At 39.5% G+C, this 6100-nt stretch overlaps 1 non-coding gene across 1 annotated transcript; it reads left to right on the top strand.

Moving 5' to 3' along the window:
• Nucleotides 1–2134: 2134 nt before the first annotated feature.
• On the top strand, nt 2135–2239 carry LOC122446895. The gene has a single exon (XR_006271050.1). It is a non-coding gene; the product is annotated as a U6 spliceosomal RNA (small nuclear RNA).
• Nucleotides 2240–6100: the final 3861 nt, after the last annotated feature.

Raw genomic sequence — 6100 nt, 5'->3', positions numbered from 1 at the left:
CACTCTCTAAAATGACCTTTTCCGTTAATTTTTAGTGTGTTTATTGTCTATATCTCCTACTTGAAACATCATCTGCCTTACATCAGACACCTGATTTGTGTAAAGTGAAAGTTGAAAGTGTTAGTTGCTCAGTCATGTCCAACTCTTTGCACTCCGTGGATTGTAGCCCGCCAGGCTCCTCTGTCCATGGACTTCTCCAGGCAACAATACTGGAGTGAGTAGCCATTCCCTTTTCCAGGGGTTCTTCCTGACCCAGGGCAGGAGGATTCTTTACCATCTGAGCCACCAGGGAAGCCCCTGATTTTAGCCACCAAACCACAGCTAAGACATAGCAGAAGCTCAGTAAATGCCTGCTAACTGAGTAAGAGTCTTAAAATATGCGACTCTTCATTGAAGTTTTAAATTACACATAACCTGTGACAGGGCTTCCCAGGTGGCTCAGTGGTAAAGAATCCACCTAACGATGTAGGAGACATGGGAGACACAGTTTCGGTCCCTGGATTGGGAAGTCCCATGAAGGAGGAAATGGCAACCCACTCCAGCATTCTTGCCTGAAAAGTCCCATGGACAGAGGAGCCTGGTGGGCTGCAAAGAGTTGGACATGATTGAGCATGCATGCACACAACTTGTGATTAAGACAGCAGCATCTCTAGATATTAATAATTTCAAAAATGTGGCTCTACGGAGAACTGCTTACTTGGTCACCTGGAGCAAATAATTTGTCAGGTAAGTAGCTTAGGAATAATCATCTATGAATAAAAACAAAACCAATAATGTAGCACATTGTTTATTTTGAATTAAGCTCTCTGTACAAGCATGACAGAGAAAAATAATCAGACAAAAAGCAGTCTCTTGGCAACTAAAGAGAGGTATCCCTAAGTAAGAAATATGTAAGGAGAGGATAGATTTGGACAGGTAGCTTTTAGAACTCTAGTTCTGATTATTAGTTTGGAGAGGATGAAGAAAAAGGCAAAAATGGACTTTCACATGCCAAGTAAAGTCCCAGGGACTATTACAGAGTCATTAAACACACATACACACCACCCTCCTCCCAAGAAACTAGGCCTTAGGCTGACTCAAGTGTGGGTTACACTTAGTAACTTGTTTCCAAAAAGTGAAATATGAAAAGAGATGAAAAAGTAACTTTACAGTGCATAACCCGGCAGACACTACCTTGTTCAGGTGACTGAGGTAGGTATCATCACTGATAAGCCATGTCTATAGCATGTACCATGGAAATAGCTGATAAGAAGGACACTTCTCCTCTGTGGTAATGCTCCCCTCAGGCCCGTAACTCCAGTCTAACCATGAGAAAAATGCAAGACAAATTCAATAACAGAGGGGCATTCCAAAAACCACCTAACCAGCATTCCTCAAAACTGTCTAAGTTGTTAAAAACAAGGAAAATCTGAGAAGCTATCGCAAGCTAGGGGAGGCTGTAAAAGACATGATGACTAAATAAAACATGGATCCAGAAACAGAAAAATGGACACTAGGGCAAAACAAGTGAAATCTGAACAGAGTGCAGAATTTAGTTAATAATAAAGTAACAATGCCAGTTTCTTTCCATAAAAAAAGCTGAGTTCTAAAGTTTTGATGGTTTTGAACTGTGGTGTTGGAGAAGACTCTTGAGAGTCCCATGGACTGCAAGGAGATCAAACCAGTCCATCCTAAAGGAGATCAGTCCTGGGCGTTCATTGGAAGGACTGATGCTCAAGCTGAAGCTCCAATACTTTGGCCACCTGATGCAAAGAACTGACTCACTGGAAAAGGCCCTGATGCTGGGAAAGATTGATGACGGAAGGAGAAGGGGACAACAGAGGATGAGATGGTTGGATGGCATCACTGACTCAATGGACATGAGTTTAAGCAGGCTCCAGGAGTTAGTGATGGACAGGGAAGCCTGGCATGCTGCAGCCCATGGGGTTGCAAAGAGTTGGACACGACTAAGCAACTGAACTGAACAATACCAGCTCCTTAGTTTTGACATAGGTACCCCCCAGCTCCATAAGATGCTGGGGTAAAGGAACTCTACTGTGGAGTATACAGGAACTCTGTACTATCTTTGCAACTTTTCAGTTAATGCAACATTCTTCTAAAATTAAAAGTTATTTACAAAGACAAGGCAGCTCAAATGCTCAGCTTCGGTAGCATCTATACTAAAATTGCAACAGTACAAAGACTAGCATGGCTCCTGCACAGAGATGACCCACAAATACAGGAAACATTCCATATTTCTGATTCACTCTGCAGTAGAATAGAAACTAACACAACACTGTAAAGCAACTATATTCCAATAAAAGTTAATTTAAAAAAAAGACAAGGTAACTTTATATGGAACAATCTCAAAGATATAGCATTTATTGATATGCTCAGGGTGAAGTACAGGTGTATTGCATGCAACCATTTCTGTATTTAAAAGACTGTGTGCATGAACCTATATATACATAAAATCTCCTTTCAAAGATGAACCAATAATTTATATATATAACACATTAATATAGGAAGAGGAATGGGACAACTGGAGTGAAAGAAAGCAAAAAGGGGGCTTCCCTGGTGTCTCAGTGGTAAAGAATCTGCCCGTCAGTGAAACAGACACAGGTTTGATTCCTGATCCGGGAAGATCCCACATGCCATAGAGCAACTAAACTCATGTGCCACAGCTACTGAGCCTGTGCTCCAGAGCCCAGGAGTCACAAGTGCTGAGCCCACACATCACAACTGCTGAAGCCTGAGTGCCCTACAGCCCGTGCTCCGCAATAAGAGAAGCCACAGCAACGAAAAGCCCTTGAACCATACCCAGAGAGTAGTCCCAGCTCACTGCAACTAGAGAAAAGCCCACACAGCAACAAAGATCCATTAGAGCCAAAAACTAACTAAACTATTTTTAAAAAGAAAGGATTTACTTTTAACTACATATTCACTTTAATATTTTTAAGATTTTATATTCATGTATTATCCATTCCAAAAGTAAGTTAAATACGTCCCTAATATCATCTCACAATCAAGGGCTGATAAGACTCTAAATGATCACTGTTGTATATGTAAATACAGTTGCTTTAAATAACAAATAAAGCTCTACGGTGTCCACAATAACTTTGTAGAACTCAGCCGTAATAACACACTGGAACAGTAATAAAAGCATTAATATAGGAATGACTGTACTAATGTGTCAGGAATAACTCTAAAGTGTTAGTGTGTGTGTGAAAGTCCCTCAGTCATATCTGACTCTGTGAGCCCATGGACTGCCAGGCACCTCTGTCCAAGGAATTCTCCAGGCTAAATACTGGAGTAGGTAGCTGTTCCCTTCTCCAGGGGATCTCCCCAACCCAGGGAATGAACCCAGATCACCCACATTGCAGGGGGATTCTTTACCATCTGAGCCACAAGGGAAGCCCAAGAATACTGGAGTGGGTAGCCTAACCATTCTCTAGAGGATCTTCCCAACCCAGGAATCGAACCCAGGTCTCCCACATTGCAGGGGGATTCTTTGCCATCTGAGTCACAAAGGAAGCCCATGAATACTGGAGTGGGTAGCCTAAACCTTCTCCAGAGGATCTTCCCAAACCGAGAATCGAACTGGGGTCTCCTGCATTGCAAGCAGATGCTTTACCAAGTGAGCTACAGTGTTATATATGTATTAATTCACAAATACCTATGAAATCAGTGCTATTATTTACACAAAGGATTTTCAGTATGACTACTGGCATTATGCACGAATGAGGTATGCATTTCCCCTTGGTCTCTTACAGGCAATAGAGAAGAATTCTCCATTTAAACTATGGCTTTATTTCTTATGTGCCTTAAACAATAGAAGACTGGCAAAGGCCCAGAAATTTGACATCTTCTATAAAGATCTGCCATTGTATTTCTATTGCTAATTAGGCCACATGGAGAATTTACATGTTTGAAATTCATTTGCCTCTGCTGCTATACATGCTTAGTATAGTTTGAGACATATACATAAACTGGAATATCCCCAAGGATGTTAATCCCAGTGAATTTACCATCTGGAAAGAATATACCATAATCTTACATCAATATTATATTTTACTTTGTTTCTAAGACTACTTTTATGATACAATTAATGGTAAATATGTAAACAGGATTTTTTTTTAATAGGGGTATATGGACACCCTGCCCCTCCATTAAGGATCTATGGATTCGTGAATAGGGAAAAGCACATCTTTATTTTCATGAACATCTAACTGAAATCTGGCATCTCTATGCATTATAAATAAAGACATGATACAAGCCACAGAGTATTAACAGTACCTGCAACTGTTACCAGTAGAAATTAACAATTACTTTCTATCACACACTATAGTTAGGCAGATATCTCATAGTATTTCTTAAATTCATCATGATTTCAAAAATACAGCTGATAGTAAACTCTGCTAGACCTTACTACTTAATGCATTAATAAGTATATCCATTATATAACTAAGACAAGGCATCAGTCCTTTTTCCAATAGTCACTGATACACTGACACTTCATACACAAAACCCTGGCAGTGACAAAGGCTGAGCTAGAATCCCACCTGCTTTGGGAGTGAACAAGTGGTAAAGATAAGCTCATCCTAAATGCTTTCAATTACTCTGTCCTAAAATGTGAGCATGGCCTCATTCAATAAAACACTCATTACTGATTGTAAAAAATAAATAAGAATTTTTTCCATAGTAGACCAAATTACAAGGGGAAATGCATATGGTAATGTTTATATGCAAATATTACATCCATGAATTTCAAAAACATTTATATCAGCTTTAATATCCTGTTTCATTTCTTCAAATAATTTACCTAGAGAAGCATCTGCAGAAAAAAAAATTGCTAAGTGCTATTTTAAAGCATAAAAGCTACGGATTGCATTAATGAAATGCTGTTTATCTTAAGACATATAATCAAACATGTTACTAAAATCTATATCCAGTGGCTATACATTAACATGAATCACCAGCATAATAAAATCATCAGAAAGAAAACAAGTTTAATTTCACATGAGTTTATCTGAGTGATATCATTTAGATTCCTAATTATCTTCAGTTCTGCACAGTCATCACAAGGTATTAGTTCAATAACCCAAGGTACTATCTGGCCAGATATCAGCATCATGCTCATTGATATGCAGTTTCTACAATCCATCTCTTCCTCCTTTGGGACTGAGGCAGAAGATCTGTATCATCTCAGTCTCCCCATCTCCTTTTCACTAACTGTAAGATTACTGTTTCGAGGCACACTCCTCAGACTCACTGAATAAACATCAATGTATAATTAAAAACATAAACAACAGTTACAAACACTTACCTAAGCATTTGTTTAAAAGACGGCTCATTAGTATTTGAAAGACAAAATCTGTAAGGGTCAAGGATTTATACTGGGGGTGAGGGTAGGGAAATGGGCAAAATAAGTGTAAGGGGTTAAGAGGCACAAACTTCCAGTTTTAAAATAAATAAGTCACAAGGATGTAACGTACAGGAAAGGGAATATAGTCAATAATATCATAATAACTTTGAATGATGACAAATGGCTATTAGATATATTATGGTGATCATTTCATAATGTATAAATATATCAAATCACTGTTGTACACCTGAAACTAATATAACATTGTAAGCTAGTGAGTGTTCAGTCACTCAGTCGTGTCCGACTCTTTGCAACCCCATGAACTATAAACCCCAACTCTTCTCTGTTCATGGGATTTTCCTGGCAAGAATACTGTAAGTGGGTTGCCATTTCCTACTCCACGGTATCTTCCCAACCCAGGGATCGAACCTGCATCTCCTGAGTCTCCTGCATTGCAGGCACATTCTTTACCACTAAGCCACCAGGGAAAGTGAAAGTGAAGTCGCTCAGTTGTATCCGACTCTTTGTGACCCCATGGACTATAGACTACCAGGCTTCTCTGTCCATGGAATTTTCCAGGCAAGAGTACTGGAGTGGGTTGCCATATCCTTCTCCAGGGGATCTTCCCGACCCAGGCATCAAACCCAGGTCTCCTGCATTGCACGCAAACACTTTACCATCTGAGCCACTAGGGAAGCCCACTGTAAGTTAATTATAGTTCATTAAAAAAAAAAGGATATAGATATTTTTGAAATT

The sequence above is a fragment of the Cervus canadensis genome, chromosome 8, assembly GCF_019320065.1.
Source record: "Cervus canadensis isolate Bull #8, Minnesota chromosome 8, ASM1932006v1, whole genome shotgun sequence".
NCBI lineage: Eukaryota > Metazoa > Chordata > Mammalia > Artiodactyla > Cervidae > Cervus > Cervus canadensis.
Note: the sequence above shows the minus strand (reverse complement) of the source record. Positions and strands in the feature narration are given on the sequence as shown.